An 18,460-nucleotide genomic window follows, 5' to 3' on the forward strand; every position below is an offset into this window, starting at 1 on the left:
GTTTAAGGGAGTCAGACCCCGTCCCTGGAGCTGCCTGTCCCCGTGGCTGCCGAACGGCGAAAGCTGCTTATTTGCAACCAGAACCGTCTGAGCTACTGGGCATGCCCAGTCCCAGCACTTAAAGACTCGCAGGAGCTGGAGTATCTCGATTTCAATTATCTCTTTGTAACAGGCAGCAGTAATTGGAGGACTTTAAGGGTGGTTTTATTTATAAAGATAACTATATTGTAATAATACTTTTTTTTAAGCTAGTGAATTTTAGAGGAAAAAAGTCTTATTTCCTTTTTGAGAGATTCTGCCTTTCTATGAGTTTATCAATTATGTGTAGAAACAAAAAACAGTATAGTCTTTGCTACACATATATAAATTGAGGCCAAAAGGAATCTACCAGATGAAATGAGATCTCAAAAGTTCCCATTGCCATAAACCTTAAAATTGCATTTCCTTCCGTGTATAGCTGGGGGGGGGAGGGGGGTGGGTAAAGAAAAACCCCACAGGTTGAATCCTTCCTGCTGCTGCTAAGTCACTTCAGTCGTGTCCAACTCTGTGCGACCCCATAGACAGCAGCCCAACAGGCTCCCCGTCCCTGGGATTCTCCAGGCAAGAACACTGGAGTGGGTTGCCATTTCCTTTTCCAATGCATGGAAGTGAAAAGTGAGAGTGAAGTCGCTCAGTCGTGTCCGAGACTCTTAGCGACCCCATGGACTGCAGCCCACCAGGCTCCTCCGCCCATGGGATTTTCCAGGCAAGAGGATTGGAGTGCTTCCTACATACATCTATTTTCACTTTTAAGTGAAAGTTTTTAGATGTTAAGTGCAATTTCTGTAAGAGTCAGTCCTTTGAGCCTTCTTACATCAGCAGAACTGAGATACTGTAAAGTCTGTATGTCAACGTTATAGCCACACTGACCAAATAATTCCCTTCTCTAAACCAAAATTAAAAGATCTGAGTGTGAAAAAGCTTAACCCGTTACATAATTTTCTTCTATTAACTTAAAATATTTGTAAGAATGTACCAACTGAGCTTAAAGTTTATACTATAAGTCTAAGGCCTTAGGGTCACTTGATTATTATAGGTTATAAACAGCTGGCAATTCAGTGTTTAAGAAGGTACATTTAAGCCTCTACAATACTGCCCTCTAATGGCATAATCCTATAAAAACAGAAACAAAAAACTTCAATACTAAAGACTTTCAAATAAGCAAATTGTATCATCACAAATAATTCCAACATAAAACTTGACCACAGAACATATATAGGTATGTATTCTATTTACACACACACACACACACACACACACACACATATGGTCTTTCCTCTCTCAAACATTCTCTCTTAAGCAGAATCCTTTAATTTAGCAAATTTTAAGTTGCTAGTGGAGCCTCTTAGTCTTCGTAGTTGACCCAATGTTGGCAGAGTGTGTTTGGTTTTAGACACTGTCCAAAATGGTTAGGTACCAAATCTGGTGAATGTGGAAGCTGATGAAAGGGCAATTAATTCTCCTTGGGGTTAAAACACCAAGGCAGTATCATTCTTTGTCATTGTAAGGTTTATATTGTTCTCTAAACTTTAAAGCTTTGCTTTTGAATAACAAATGATATTCAAGTGCTATTCAAATATGTGTTGGCATATTTATAATTTACAAAAATTATATATTATGATACAAATTTATTTTCAAAAGGAAAACAGTAAGTAGAAGCTCAAAAATCACTATTTGGGAAGCAGATATGTGGTCTGTATGTCTATGAATCTAGGCACAATTATTATTTACTACATTATAGTTTCTATATATTTTTAAAGTTACATACATACACACACAAACCCACATATGGTCTTTCCTCTCTCAAACATTCTCTCTTAAGCAGAATCCTTTACTTTAGGAAATTTTAAGTTGCTAAGTTGCTAGTTATCATTATGTGATTAAGTCACTTACAAATTTAAATGGAATGTCAACTACACAGGAAAAAGTAAAGCATCGCTTAAGTTGTAAAAAGAGCTTAAAAAAAACCAAAACTCTAAGATCATATATAGAAAAGAATTTTAAATTCCCACTTGTTTAAGAAGATTAATAAATTAACTGAATTTTATTTATTCGTGATGTTCTTGAAAATAGAAAGTTACAAGCTGGTCATGTTTTCATTTCATTCATTCCAACTGATCATCCACGTATTAACCTAATAGAAGCCAATATCCGAACTGCAGTCTGTTTACCCGATATCTCTACAGTGGGACATTACGGTCATCACCAACACTTCGCTATTTTAGACACACTTGCAAGAAACATCCTTGCACATATACCCTTGAACATCTGTAATATATTTCTGGAGAATCTGCTGGGAAAAAAGATAATTAGAAATCTATTTCTTTTCCTATCTTTTCTATAAATGTACTGCTGCTGCGAAGTCACTTCAGTCGTGTCCGACTCTGTGCGACCCCATAGATGGCAGCCTACCAAGCTCCTCCGTCCCTGGGATTCTCCAGGCAAGAATACTAGAGTGGGTTGCCATTTCCTTCTCCAATGAATGAAAGTGAAAAGGGAAAGTAAAGTCGCTCAGTCGTGCCTGACTCTCAGAGACCCCATGGACTGCAGCCTGCCAGGCTCCTCCGTCCATGGGATTTTTCAGGCAAGAGTACTGGAGTAGGGTGCCATTGCTTTCTCTGATAAATGTGCTAGGTTCCTTTAAGAAAGATTTTCTTTTTAATTAGAGAAAAAATGTTAATCTCTATGAATGTTATACCTTTTGTTAGATTTGTTAAGTCTGACTTTCTTTTTTTTGACTTTTTATTCTGTACACACACACACACGTGCAACTGATTGATGATGATGTGACAGTTTCAGGTGAATAGCAAAGAGACTAAGCCATACATAGACAAACAAGTATCCACTCTCCCTGGGGGAAAGGATGAGGGGAAGGGAGAGTTAGGGAGTTTGGAGTGAACATGTACACAGAGATATATTTAAAATGTATACCCTACAAGGACCTACTGTATAGAGCATGGAACTCTGCTCAATGTTATGTGGTAGCTTGGATAAGATAGATTTTAAATGGAAAACTAAAAAGACATAATTTCAAAAAGAAGGCAACGAGATTAGAGATCTCTCTAGAGGAGAGTCCACGGGTCAGGAATGTCTGAGGCCCAGAGGACTAAAATTACTTTCCAGCTATTACAGAAAGGTTCTTCCATTTGCAAAATAGAACATCTGTGAGTTTAGTGCCCTGAGTTTAACCAAGGACAGGATAAACACTCGCATGCCTCCAGGAGAGACCCCTGAAGGCATGGATGATACTGGTCCCCTTCAGACACTGGGCAGAGGTCAAGAGGTTTCACTCCAGTGGGGAATCCGATCACAGGAAAAGGCCCAGACCTTTAAGACTGGGTGGTTATCTGTTGTTGATTTTGTTCTGTTCTGTTTTGCCTAAGTGCTTTTTACCTGGATTCAAGTTCAATCACTTCTGCATATTAATAGCACATATGCTAATTCAGTGGCATGTGCTCTTCTTCCAAACTTGATAGGTACAATATAGGTAAAGACCCTGATGCTGGGAAAGATTGAGGGCTAGAGGAGAAGGGGGAGGCAGAGGATGAGATGGTTGGACGGCATCACTGACTCGATGGACATGAGTTTGAGTAAACCCCAGGAGTTGGCGATGGACAGGGAGGCCTGGCGTGCTGCAGTCCACGGGGTCACAGAGTCAAACAGGACTTAGTGACTAAACAACAGCAACAACAATATAGGTACAGTTGGTGACCCACCACTCACACAAGATAACCTGTTTGTCCCTCTATCCAAACTCCTTGCAAATCTAAACTGACTGCCGCAGAAGAGGCTAAAGCACAGAACCCCGAGCTTGACCAAACAGCTGTTGTCTATGGACTGCTCGCCACCTTCCCTTTCTGGTCCACTCTCACTAGGTGCTGGGGGTCATTTTACCAGGTTTAGCAAATGAAACTACAGGACTCCAAGTTAAAGCTGAATTGCAGATAAACCACGAATAATGTTTTATTGTTGGGGTCCTGCACACTGTTGGAACAAGAAAGAATGTCAAAAAAATTAAGAAAAATTCAACCGTACTTTAAATTTCCTTGATTTCCATTGAAAAGATAGAAGATAAAGCTGAGAAAATCTTCCCCAAAACAACAGAACAAAAGAAACAGAGATGGAAACATGAGATACAAGACACTAAACGGGTCCATCTAGGAGGAGGGCCAAGAGCAAAACAGAGTGAATTCCAAAAACAGAGACCAGAGGGATGGCAATTACCAAAGAAATAATTTGAGAGTATGTCCAGAACTGAAGGGTGCAAGTCTCCTGATTATATGAGATGACCAAATGGCGACCGCCATCAATGAAAAGAGCCCTACACCAAAGCACTCATGACAAAACTAAAGATCATTTGGGACAGAGAAAAATCCTAAAAGCTCCCAAACAGAATAAAGCAAGGTACAAACACAGGTACCAGTATCAGAATGGCTGTTCTGGCCACTGGGAAACAATGGAGAAACTGCTTATAAAATTCTAAGAGAGAAAGGTTTTTTACTTGGTGAAATCATTTAAATGTAAACGTATCACAAGAACATTTTCAGATATTTTAGAAACCGAAATGGAGGAGCAAATCAGGGAAAGGGGTTTAAAGCAAGAGGAATAAGTTCTAGAGACTGGCGGTACAACCTTGCACCTGAAATCAATAATACGATGTTGAAAATGTAAAACTTTGAGAGGGTGGGTCTCAGGTTAAGTCTTCTTACCACAATAAAATGAAATTAAAAAAAAAAAATACATTCCCCCAGAAAGAAAAGATGGCATGAGAAACATGAAGCAGGGACTCAAATGCTAGAGAGGAGGAAGGGAACCAACAGGATAATGAGGGATGCTCCTGGCTGTCCAGTGGTTATGGCTGCAGGCGGCATGGGCTCGATCCACGGTGCAGGAACTAAGATGCTGCATGATGTAATGAAAAAGCCCAAAAGAAGATGATGGGGAAGGAAATCTGGGGATGGCAGGTGCTAATAAGCAAACCTTAGCAGCAACAGGTATGTAATCGTGGGGGGAAGTGAGAGCCTTTGGGAGGCAGCACTTTGGTGCGAATAAACAGAGACATGATGTAATAGATCCGAGCATTTGTGGGGGGAGGGGGCTAAAGCCAGGTATGAACCAGATCTAATGGAACAACTAAGTAAGTTCAGAGACAGTTTTACAGTTTTGCAGAAATCAAAAGTAAAGGAAAAGAAAAGAATGCTCATAGATAAAACTTGACTATAATAATTCTTAAAATTGTTTTACTGGTTTAACTTTAAAAAGTTAAGGTTACTGGGAAGGTTGTGGGAAGAAGAAATGCATGGTAGGAAAAAACAATGTCTATTAAGAATGGTGTAAAAGTGCTAAATCCTCCTCTACTATGACTTGATTATATAATACCTACAATGCTCTTGACAGAGCAAGAAATAACAGTATAAATATATTATTACATGGACATGTGTGGGTAAATTTGAGAAATTAAAAGTGGCTGCCTGCTGAGGCATAAATTTATGGACTGAAAAAAGGAAATTGCTAACTTTTGTTTCTATTCACTCTATTTTTAGGTATGTACAGGTATTGCTTTGATTAAAAAATATTTTCAAGAGGGAGAATGGGGTCTTCCAGGAGCTGCTCTGCTCCCAGGTTTCAGGTGAGTACTTAGCACAGGTGAGGAAACTGCCTGAGGCTGGGGAAGAGCCAGCAACAGAAGCAGCAGAACAGCTTCTGGAAATCACACAGGGTTGGTGTTGCCACCAGCCTGGGTAAGAAAGAAAAATAAACTTGCAAACACAGGACGCCAGATATTTAGAAGGACAGTGCCGAAGTCATGATGAAAAGTTAGTTCTGGACTGACGGGTGTCTGCCAAGGGGAAAGGGGGTGGGAGAGGGTAAGAGTAGGAATTTGGGGTTAGCAGATGCAAACTATTATATATAGAAAGGGTGAGCAACAAGGTCCGCCTGGACGGCACCGGGAACTGTATTCAGTATCCTATGATAAACCACAATGGAGGAGAATATGAAAAAGAGTGTATATGTGAATAACTGAGTCACTTTGCTGCACAGCAATAATTAACAAAGCACTGTAATTCAACTAGACTTCAATGAAAAATAAAATAGATAAATATACAAGGAAGCTTTGAAAAGATCAAACTGTTTCCAAGTAACTTAATTTTTTCTCGAAATAAGGCTCGGAGATAAACCAATAATTCACGTCTGGCATCCAATGAAAAGTACCAGGCATACAAACAAGCAGGGAGATATGACTCATGATGGGGAGGAAAATCGATCAATCAATATGACCCAGATATGACAGAGATGATATAATTTGTAGACCAGGACACTGAAATTATTATAACCATGTTTTATATGTTCAAGAAAGTACAGGTAAACATTAGCATATTAACTGCTGAAAACCCAATTTACAGGATGAAACATATGATTTGGGAAAAAAGATGGGATTAACAGCAGATTAAACAGGGCAGAAATATTAGTGATATATTAGCAATAGAAACCAAAACAAAACAGAGACAAAACAAAAAAATTAATATTGTTCCATATCATTGAACCGTGGAGCAATTTCAAACAACCAAATAAATCTCTAGTGAAGTCCCTGAAGAAGAGAGGAAGGAAGGGGAAAAATATTTGAGGCAATTATGGCAATTTTCTCCATATTTTATGGAAAAAAATAGATCTAAGAAGCTAAACAAACCTCAAGCAAGAGAATTATGAAGAAAACTGCAGCAAGGTATATCATCATCAAATGGCTTGAAACCAGCGATAGAGACCATCCTAAAAGCTGCCCAGAGGAAAGAGCTAGATTATACACAGAGCTACAAAGATGAGACTGGAAGCGGACTTCTGGCGGACAGAAGAGTGTGGCAGCATCTTTCAAGGACTGAGAGGAAATTCTGAAAAGTCTACCAACTTACAAGCCTGTCCCCGATGAAAATATCTGTCAAAAATAAAGATGAGGGACATCCTTGGTGGTCCAGTGGCTGAGACCCTGTGCCCCCAACGCAGAGGCCTGGGTTCAATCCCTACTCAGGGAACTAGATCTTTCATGCGGTAACGAAAGATCCTGCGTGCTGCAATTGAGACCTGGCACAGCCAAATAAATAAGTATTTAAAAAAAAAAAAAAAAGAGGATGAAATTCTTTTTCAGAAAGCTGGAAGGACTCAATTACTGCCAGGGATAAGAAATTTATCACTATAAGAAATTTTGCACAAAAGAATGAAGAGTGTCAGAAGTGGGAACTATGTAGTTAAACACAAAAATATTTCCCTTAACTATTATTTCTCTTAAAAAAAAATTATATCTCTTTAAAAAAATAACTGACTGTTTAAAGCAAAATTAGTAACAGTATGTGAGTGAAGAGGGGCTATGTCATACATAGAAGTAAAATGTATGACAAAGTGGAACACAGACCAGGAGGGAAGAAGGAATGGATACTGCTGTACAGTTCTTAGATTACTAACAAGTAGATGTGGACCTTATAGGTGGACCCTACAAACTCTGAAGTAATACCTGAAATAACAATACAAAGAGTAATACCTATTAATACTAAGCCAAGAAAGAAGATAAAACGGAATCATTAGAGAAAATACAATCTAAAAGAAGGAGAAAGAAAGAAAAGAGGGCTGAACAAAAAGCAAACCATGAGACAGTACACTTAAACCCTGCAGCAATAATCACATTAAATGTAAATGTTCTCAATTAAGCACCTTACTTAAAAGGTAGAGACTGTTGGATTAGATAAAAAAGCAAGACACAACTACTGCTGGCTTTAAGAAATAATCCTTTAAATATAAAGGCATAAATGGGCAAAATAAGAGAATGGAAGAAGATCCTCTGTGTTAAAATAATCAGATGCTGAATGCTGAAAAGGCTACATTTTTCAGACCAAGTAGACTGCAAAGCTAAATCATTTCCTAATGAATAAAAGGATCAATTTATCAAGAGGTCATAAAAATCCTAAGTGTTTAAACACTGATAATAGAGCTTCAAACTGTATTAAGCAAAAACTGATAGAACTGTAAGGAGAAATTTAAAAAATCCAAAACTGTAGTTTTCAACAATCCTCAGTAACTGAAAGACAGTAAACAGAAAATAAGAATACTGAACACTTGAGTAACTGTCAAGCACTTGACCTAACTGGTTTTTGTAGAACATTCCATCCAGGAGCAGCAGACTACACATTCATTTCAAGCACACATGGCATTTTTACCAGGAGAGACCACATTCTGAGCCACAAAACAAGTCTCAATAAATTTAAAAGAATTCAAATCATACAAAGCATGCTGTATACACATATTGGAATTGAATTAGAAATCAATGACAGAAAATTAATTGGAGAATCTCCAAATATTTGGAAATAACGCATACCTAAATAACCTATGGAGGTCAAATAAAAGGGAAATTGGGAAATATTTTGAACTGAGGAAAAAAAACATAGCATATTACATTTATTTTAATAAATACAACAAGTTAGATATAACGAACAAATTCTTAGAAAAACAAAAACTACCAAAACTCACTTCAGGAGAGACAGCTAACCTAAATGGTCTCCTTTAAAACTTAATTTGTAATTTAAAATCTTCCTATGCCAAAACCCTCAGGCCCAGATGGTTTGTTTCACTGGTAAACATTTCAGGAAGAAATAATACCTATTCTATACAAACTCTCTTCCAGAACACTAAAGAGAAGAAAATACTTCCCAACTCATTCTACAAGGCCAGCATGACCCTAATACTAAAATCAGGCAATGATGCTATTAAAAAAAAGAGAAGATAGCTATAGACCAATAGCCCTACTGAACAGAGATACTAAAATTCTTCAAAAAGTTTTGGTGATAACCCTGTATGCGAGACAGCAAAAGAGACACAGATGTATACAACAGTCTTTTGGACTCTGTGGGAGAGGGAGAGGGTGGGATGATTTGGGAGAATGGCATTGAAACATGTATAATATCATATAAGAAATGAATTGCAAGTCCAGGTTCGGTGCAGGATACAGGATGCTTGGGGCTGGTGCACTGGGATGACCCAGAGGGATGGTATGGGGAGGGAGGAGGGAGGGGGGTTCAGGATGGGGAACACGTGTATACCTGTGGCGGATTCATGTTGATGTATGGCAAAACCAATACAATATTGTAAAGTAATTAGTCTCCAACTAAAATAAGTAAATTTAAATTTAAAAAGTTTTGGCAACTTGACACCAGTTATATAATCAGGACCAAATAGCATTTATTCTGAGAAGGCAAGGTAAACATCTGAAAATCAATACGATTCACTGTATGATTTAGTCAACAGACTAAAGAAAAATTACATGGCCATCTCAACTGAGGCAGGAAAAAGCAATCTGATAAAATTCAACATCCATTAATAATAATAAAAAAAAAACTCTCAGCAAAATAGGAACTGAAGTTCTTCAACCTAATAAAAACCATTCAGTTCACATCACACTTAACAATATAAGAATGAATGCTTTCCTCCTACGATTGGGAAAAAAGGCAAGAATGGCCAATCTCAGCAATACTATTCAATATGACACTGGAGGTAATAGTAACGGGCAGGCAATAAGGCAGGAAAAAAAAAAAGGAAGAAAGACCAAAAGAATGGATATCCAGATTAAAAAGAAAAAATAAAACTGTCCTATTAACAGATAATATGATTGTCTATGGGGCTTTTCAGGTGGTGCTAGAGGTGAAGAACCCGCCTGCCGACGCAAGAGACTAAGAGACTCAAGTTTGAACCCTGGGTCAGGAAGCTCCCCTGGAAGAGGGCATGGCAACCCACTCCAGTATTCTTGCCTGGAGAATCTCATGGACAGAGGAGCCTGGCGAGCTGCACAGTCCATAGGGTAGCAATGAGTTGGACATGACTAAGGCAACTTAGCACAACATTGCCTATACAGAAAATCCCTAAGAATGCATAAAAAAAAACTACAGGAACTAACAATAAGCATGTTTACCCAAGTCATGGGATATAAGTTCAATCAGAAAAATCAACTGTATTCCTACATACTAGCATAAACAATTAAACGCTGATATTTTTAAAATTCCATTTACAATAATAAAAACACATGAAATAGGTGTAAAATCTAACAAAATACGTATAAAATCTGTATGCTGAAAACTAAGAAATGCTGACAAAAGAAATCCAAGACTTTCTGTAAAGTTACTCTTGTCAGGATAGTATGGTGTTGGTAAAAGGACAGATGTTCAGAGCGATGGAATAGAACAGAAAGGTTAAGAGACAGTCTCATGCATCTATGGAAACTGATTTGACAAAGATGTAAAACTGACTCCGTGCAGAAAGATAATATTTTCAACAAACAGTACTGAAACAACTAGATGCATATGAAAAAACAAAACCCAATTTGACCCATTCCTCTTCACCACATGAAATATCGACTTAAAACGGACCACAGACTTAAATGTAAAATCTCAAACTACAATTCCTTGGGACCTTGGGTTAGGCAAAGATTTCTTACATATGGTACAAGAAGCACCATCCATAAAAGAGAAAAAAAAATCAATAAACTAGACTTTATTAACATGGAGAATTTTGGTTCTTTGAAAGACACGGTTACAAGAATGAAAATATAACTATAGACTGTAATTAAATATTGCCAGCCACACATCTGATAAAGGGCTTATATCTAGATATATAGAGAATTCTTAAAACTCAATAGCAAGGAAACAACCCAATTTTTTTAAAAAATGGACAACACTTTATCAAAGAAGATGAAGATTGGTAAATAGCACATGAAAAAATGTTAAACATTATTAATTATTACAGAAATGCAAACTAAATAATGAGATACAGCAACATAATTCCCTTCTCCAGGGGATCTTCCCGACCCAGGGATTGAATCCCAGGTCTCCTGCATTGCAGGCAGATTCTTTATCATCCGAGCCACCAGGGAAGCCCCAATGAGATATCAAAGGGGGGAAATCTTTTAAAAAGCTAACCTAAAAATATCAACTGCTGATGAGGCTGCAGAGCAGTTGGAATGCTCATGTATTGATGGCAGGAATGCAAAATGGTATAACCGCTTTGCAAAACAGTTCAGGAGTTGCTTATAAAGTTAGACTCATTCTCCATAAAACCCAATAATCCCAGTCTAAGTTAGTGAGTGCGTGCTAAGTCGCTTCAGTCATGTCCAGCTCTTTGCAACCATATGGACAGAGAAGCCTGCCGGGCTACAGTCTGCCAGGCTTCTCTGTCCATGGGTTTCTCCAGGCAAGAATACTGGAGTGGGTTGCCATGCCTTCCTCCAGGGGATCTTCCCAACCCAGGGATCAAACCTGTATCTCCTGTGGCTCTTTGCATTGCAGGCAGATTCCTTACTGCTAAGCCACCAAGGAAGCCCTTTGTCATAATCGCTCAAAAGTGGAAACAACCCAAATGTCATTCAACTGCAGAATGGATAAACAAATCATGGTACACCTATACCATGGAATACTACTCAGCCATAACAAGAAATTAAGTACTGATACACACAGGAACACGAATGAATCTCAAATATATTACGGTTAAGAAAAGACAAACCTATGGGGACAAAAAACAAACAGACAAACAAACAGACCAGATCAGAAGTTGCCAGAGCCTTGGGGTAAGAGAGGAGAGGTTTTTGTAGAAGATGGAACTGTTTCATTTCTTGATTGTGGTGATGGTATAACCACTGTTTGTGTTTGTCAAAACTTGTAGAACTGTGTACTAAAGAGAGAAACTTTACTGTATGTAAATCACACTTTAAAAAAATGAAAGAATAGTGGCTAGGTAGCAGCCAAGAGGATAAAAAGAAGGAACAGCTAATATTTTTCTCTATTAATTCTACCTGATCTTTATAAATGCATGTGTATTTTTTTATTGTGGTAAAACACATATAACCTAAAATTTATCAACTTAATCATCTTAAGTGTACAGTTCGGTATTGTTAAGAGTATATACCTTGTTGTAAAACAGATCTCTACAACTTTTTCTTCTAGCAAGTCTGAAACCATGCATATTAAATAATTCCCCACACCCATCCCCCACCCGGGCCCCAGTAATCATCATGCTACTGTTTCTATGAATTTACTTCTCTAGTTACCTATGCATGTATTTTGACTAAAAATATTTTAAAGTAAAAGCAAAGAGTTAAAAAAAAAAAGCTACTAAAAAGTTATAATACAAGGACTTGAATACTTTCACTGACCAGAACTAAAAAAAAATGTCTACTTCAGAACTAACTGCTCTATAATTATTTGAAATGTATTATTGGGCTTGAATTTTAAACTACAATTTTGCTTTGTCTTAAAGCTATCAAATTTGTTGGTAATTAACCTGCAGAAGAACAGAGGTATATTGATATTACAGGTTTCCTAAATCCCATATGAGGATTAGAAGACTCAACAAATTACTTGCTCAGAGGAAGAATTTCAAAAATCCTAACAAAATACTAGCAAATTTAAACTAACCTTTTATTTATTTATACACACACATAAGGCTCTCTATAAATATATTTTTCCTATCTCTTTCTGTATATTTTCTCTCTAAATATGTACAATTACTTTTAAATTAAAGTTCTAGAAGCAATCTCTGGTTCTTCCATACCTGTCTGCACATGCCTCTCTATATAATTTGTTTTATTTAATATAACTATCTTTTTAAGATTTTTTTTGACGTGGATCATTCTTAAAGTCTTTGTTGAATTTGTTACAACATTGCTTCTGTTCTGCATCTGTTTTTTGGCCCTAGGGCACATGGGATCTTGGCTCCCTGACCAGGAACTAGACCTGCACCCTCTGCACGGGAAGGCCTGCACTGGAAGGTGAAGTCTTAACCACTGGATTACCAGGGGAGTCCCTAACATAAGTATTAATTCCAAAATGATGCCCTTATGCTAAAAGAGTCAACAGGATTCAAATGATTAACATTCTCTTTTCTCCTTTTTATCGTCATAAAAATAAGCTCCTCAAAGCCAAGCTTCTTCATAAATCACTGCTTTTGCTAAACTGTGGTAGATTATGAAAATCAGAAGCCATGGGCAAAATGGGCATCAAAGATTTTGGAATCAAAAAACATAAAACTCTGAAGAAGTGAGAAGTTACCCTGACTATGATTTGCCATTTCAAGAACCTTGTGCAAGTCTATCAGGAATGAATACTATTTCTATTTTACCTTTGCACAGCTATGGAAAACAGATGCTTCAGGCTCTTCTTTAACTTTTTAAAAGTAACTAGTTACTTTAAGCTATTTTTTAATGTTAATTTCCCTATGATAACAACAATGATAAGCAGTAGAAAAAGAAGAGCCAGTGGGGAGTAATATTAACCATTATTCTGTACACAGAGAACCACCTAGGGCCATTAGAGTCGGTCCTTGGTGATCTTGAAACAAGTAGATGAAGCTCAATTGAGCAGTTTTATTTACAAAGGTGAAGATAAATACTAGAGGATCACATAGCTCCTGAATTTCAAATGCAGACTTAGGTAAACATTAGCAATTGGAAAAGATAATTCTGTGCTAGGGACACTATGTGTTTAATAAATACCTTCTGCTTTGATCAAGGGATGTATTTCCATATTACAGTCTCTCGGACTCCAACTCTGTGACTTCACTGGGCCTGAGGGTTTCTTTTACTGGTCTCTGCAGAATTTTAGAGCTGAAATGGCCCTTAGAGATCATCTAGTTCTAATTTCCTTCTTCTGTAGGTTTAGAAAGTGAAGTTCAAAGACACTGTGTGCTTTGTACAGCGTTTATCTCATCTACTGTAGGATGGGGCAGAGAACCACCTTCTGATTCAATAGAGATCTAAACCAAGGAATATTCATTTAGAGGGGTAGGATGGGGGAGGGCTGGGAGGGAGACACAGAGGGAGGGAATATATGTATGCTGCTGCTGCTGCTGCTGCTAAGTCGCTTCAGTCATGTTCGACTCTGTGCAACCCCATGGACAGCAAGCAGCCCACCAGGCTCCTCTGTCCACAGGATTCTCCAGGAAAGAATACTGGAGTGGGTTGCCATTTCCAAATATACGTATAGTGAAGTGAAGTTGCTCAGTTATGTCCGACTCTTTGCGACCCCATGGACTGTAGCCTACCAGGCTCCTCTGTCCATGGGATTTTCCAGGCAAGAATACTGGAGCGGGTTGCCATTTCCTTCTCCAGGGGATCTTCCCACCCAGGGATTGAACCCCGGTCTACTGCACTGTAGGCAGATGCTTTACCATCTGAGCTACCAGGGAAGACCAAATATATGTATCAGTTCAGTTCAGTTGCTCAGCTGTGTCTGACTCTTCGCGACCCCATGAATCGCAGCACGCCAGGCCTCCCTGTCCACCACCAACTCCCGGAGTTCACTCAGACTCACGTCCATCGAGTCAGTGATGCCATCCAGCCATCTCATCCTCAGTCGTCCCCTTCTCCTTCTGCCCCCAATCCCTCCCAGCATCAGAGTCTTTTCCAATGAGTCAACTCTTCGCATGAGGTGGCCAAAGTACTGGAGTTTCAGCTTTAGCATCATTCCTTCCAAAGAAATCCCAGGGCTGATCTCCTTCAGAATGGACTGGTTGGATCTCCTTGTAGTCCAAGGGACTCTCAGGAGTCTTCTCCAACACCACACTTCAAAAGCATCAATTCTTCGGCGCTCAGCCTTCTTCACAGTCCAACTCTCACATCCATACATGACCACAGGAAAAACCATAGCCTTGACTAGACGGACCTTAGTCGGCAAAGTAATGTCTCTGCTTTTGAATATGCTATCTAGGTTGATCATAACTTTTCTTCCAAGGAGTAAGTGTCTTTTAATTTCATGGTTGCAATCACCATCTACAGTGATTTTGGAGCCCCCCAAAAAATAAAGTCTGACACGGTTTCCACTGTTTCCCCATCTATTTTCCATGAAGTAACGGGACCGGATGCCATGATCTTCATTTTCTGAATGTTGAGCTTTAAACCAACTTTTTCACTCTCCTCTTCACTTTCATCAAGAGGCTTTTTAGTTCCTCTTCACTTTCTGCCATACACATAGCTAATTCAGTTTGTTGTACAGCAGAAACACAACACTGTAAATCAATTATACTTCAATAAAAATAAATTTTAAAAAATTTTAAGTTAAATAGTATAGGAGACAGTGATGATACTGAGGAGAAAAAGAATGGAAGTGGGAATGTCCACGATCAGAGAGGATAAATTTCAGATAAAGTCATCAAGAAAGCCCTCCATGAGAAAGTGACTCGAGTTAAAACCTGAAGGAAATGAAGGAATCAGTCATGGAAGAGGACATCAAAGAGACAGAACAGGAAGAGGCAATGCTCATCTGATATTCATGAATCCATACAACGTCAAGCCATCATGAAGCACCATGGGGTTGTGTGGTGAGTGGTACACAATGCAAGGGATGGCCCTGGCTTTCTTGGTACTCCGAAAGACTCCTTTCTTCTCTGGCAGAACCGTGGCTGAAATCAGCATTATGATACACAGTGCATTTAAGAAGCACTGCAGAACATTTAATAGCAATATAGCCATACATATTACATACCATTTGGTATGCTCCTAAACTAGTTTCTTCAGTGATTATTTAGGGGTGCTTTTCACCTTTCAATAAAAACTCAAAAACTTTTCCTGCCTGGAACTATACACAAGTGATGTCCTTTTGTGGAATTATCCGCCTACAAAGTTCCAGTACTAGAAATATAGTGACAGCTCTCTTCTCTGAATCTTCGTTTATATAGCTTCATGAAGCCATAAGAATCTCACAGAGTTTATTTCCTTCAGCTACAAAGCTGTTCAAAGCTACTTCCGAGTGAATATGGTAGACTGGACACAGTCAATTATATTATCCCTATTGCTGCCAACAAACCACTCTAAAGAGATGGGGAATCTGGTTTTAAATACAGAAGGATAGAGTAAACGTGAGAGATGTCGATTTCAACAGCCTGGAAAAAAGATGGCAATTCATCAAGCTGAAACCAAAGCAAGACATACAGAAGCAAGACAAAGTAAGACGTATCAGAAGATAGCTGATATGCATTGAAGAATCCAATACTTCTAAAGCACAGGCTTCTCAAAGTACAACGTACAGGCAAAATGAGAGTCTGTAAAGAAAAACAGACCCTTACCTATCCTTGCTGCTGCTGCTAAGTCACTTCAGTCGTGTCTGACTCTGTGCGACCCTACAGACGGCAGCCCACCAGGCTCCCCCGTCCCTGGGATTCTCCAAGCAAGAACACCGATAACTGAGCAAGGCCTAACTACTCTCTAATAGAACCACCACCCAAAGAAAAAGGAACCTGGGGGAAACCGAGAGAATGAAGAAGCTTTAAAGATGCTAAAAGATTACATGGATAAAATAATGGAGATGGAGAGGGGTGGAGTAGAAAACAAAAAAACACTACAAAAACTCATGGAAATTGAAAAACTGCTATTATAAAAGCACAAGTGAAAATTTCCTAGAATGTATGAAAAGTAAAGCTGAAGAAATATCTCAGAACCAGAACAAATACCAAAAAGGGAAAAATAGGAAAGAAGAGAAAAAACAGCAGTTTTTCAAAAGCTGGATTGCTTTCTTTTCTATTTTTATGTTTTGGCCATGCCACGCAGTATGTGGGATCTTCGTTCCCTAACCAGGGATCAAACCTGTGCCGCCCTCCCTGCCCCGCATCGGAAGTGAGGCGTCTTAACCACTGGACCACCAGGGAAGTCCCAGGACAGCAGTTTAGAAGGACTAACACCTGCAGCAAACGTTCAATAGAAACTCAAAATCTGTGCAAACCAAACAGAGAATATGAAGAAGAAAGTATCATAAAATAATGCAAGAAAATTTCCTAGAGCTACAGATCATGCTTTTTTAAATTAAAAGAGACTATCAAGCACAATCTGTTCTGTTGTAAAGCATATTGGGAAAACACAAATTGTTCCAATACAGCCTATACATTACAGAACAACTTGAGCATAATTCATATTTCACATTTTGCTTAGGCTTATGTGCTCAAGCAATATTAGCTGAACACAGGAAACCGCATCCAGCTGGATCAGGCTGCCTGGAAAAACAATCACACACACATCTCAAGCATATTAGCAGCTACTCATAGTTTGATATCTTACAAGACTGTTTGCTATTCTTTCGCAAATCTTAACTTTTCTAACTTTTGTATATTAAAGAAAAAAAAAAGCACTCATTCAAATCCCAAACATGTCTAACGACCCTGGTTCAAAAATACCAAGCAGTAGGTTGGGATTAACTGATACACAGCACTGTATACAAAGCAGATAAACAACAAGGACCTACTGCATACCACAGGCAATTGTATTCAATATCCTATAATAACCTAGAATCTGAAAAAGACTATAGTGTGTGTGTGTGTGTGTGTAACCGAACCAGCTTTGTAAATCAGCTATACATTAATTAAAAAAAAAAAAAATCAAGCAGTGCATGAAAAAGGAAAAACTTTTAACTAATGAGGAAGAAGCTAAGAATAGGATGTTTTCAAAGACATGAGAGTACGTGAAATCTCTCCAGAGCAACAAGCATAAAGGAACCCACATTGTGGGCCACCGAAGAGCACCTGAACATAAAAGAAACACTTACAGCTACAGCAGCTTCAAGTGATGTGAAGCCAGTAAGGACAAGCTCCTAATAAACAGAAGAAATGGAAACCTTCCTGACTTCCAAACAAAATGAAACAAAAAAAAACAAGAACAACCTTCCTCACAATCAAAGAGAAAGCACCGTCTCTACACAAAGATCTTAAATGGAAATCGCTAGATGCTGCAGAAGTTGCTTCTTTTATTAACAGTGCTACTAATGACTAGTAGTCTCAAAAATCTCTATAATTTTAATGTTTCCAGCTGTCATTCTCTGTGAAGCAGAGAATGAAGAGAAAACTGCTAAAGAATTTCCAGCAATGATATACAAGTTAATGGAAAAAGGAGTTTATATATATTATTATACGTGCACACATTTGATCTAAGTCTAAGAACTATGGCTACTGACACTGTTTTATACTATTGGATGGACTTAGAAAACTAACTTTCCAAGGATGTCCAAGTCTGTTTATATCAAAATAGAAGAATTCTAGGATCCAATTCCAATTATCAGATGGATTAGTGAAGACTGATTATTCCCAAGTCACTTCAGTTCACTTCAGTCGCTCAGTCATGTCCAATTCTTTGCCACCCCATGAATCGCAGCACGCCAGGCCTCCCTGTCCATCACCAACTCCCGCAGTTCACTCAGACTCGCGTCCATCAAGTCAGTGATGCCATCCAGCCATCTCATCCTCTGTCGTCCCCTTCTTCTCCTGCCCCCAATCCCTCCCAGCATCAGAGTCTTTTCCAATGAGTCAACTCTTCGCATGAGATGGCCAAAGTACTGTTTCAGCTTTAGCATCACTCCTTCCAAAGAAATCCCAGGGCTGTTCTCCTTCAGAATGGACTGGTTGGATCTCCTTGTAG

At 38.6% G+C, this 18,460-nt stretch overlaps 1 protein-coding gene across 6 annotated transcripts in view; it reads right to left on the reverse strand.

Annotated features, from left to right (window-relative positions):
• The window catches only part of TSC22D1 (TSC22 domain family member 1), a 119,831-nt gene that overhangs the window by 3,677 nt on the left and 97,694 nt on the right, over positions 1–18,460 (reverse strand). The window contains exon 2 of one of the 6 annotated variants that reach the window (XM_060394304.1): positions 1–18,460. This exon is cut by the window's right edge and continues 4,626 nt beyond it. The exons of the other annotated variants lie outside the window; for them this stretch is intronic. The gene's annotated coding sequence lies outside the window, so the exon portion shown is untranslated. 6 annotated transcript variants of the gene reach the window in all.

This window comes from Ovis aries, chromosome 10 (assembly GCF_016772045.2).
Source record: "Ovis aries strain OAR_USU_Benz2616 breed Rambouillet chromosome 10, ARS-UI_Ramb_v3.0, whole genome shotgun sequence".
Lineage (NCBI taxonomy): Eukaryota > Metazoa > Chordata > Mammalia > Artiodactyla > Bovidae > Ovis > Ovis aries.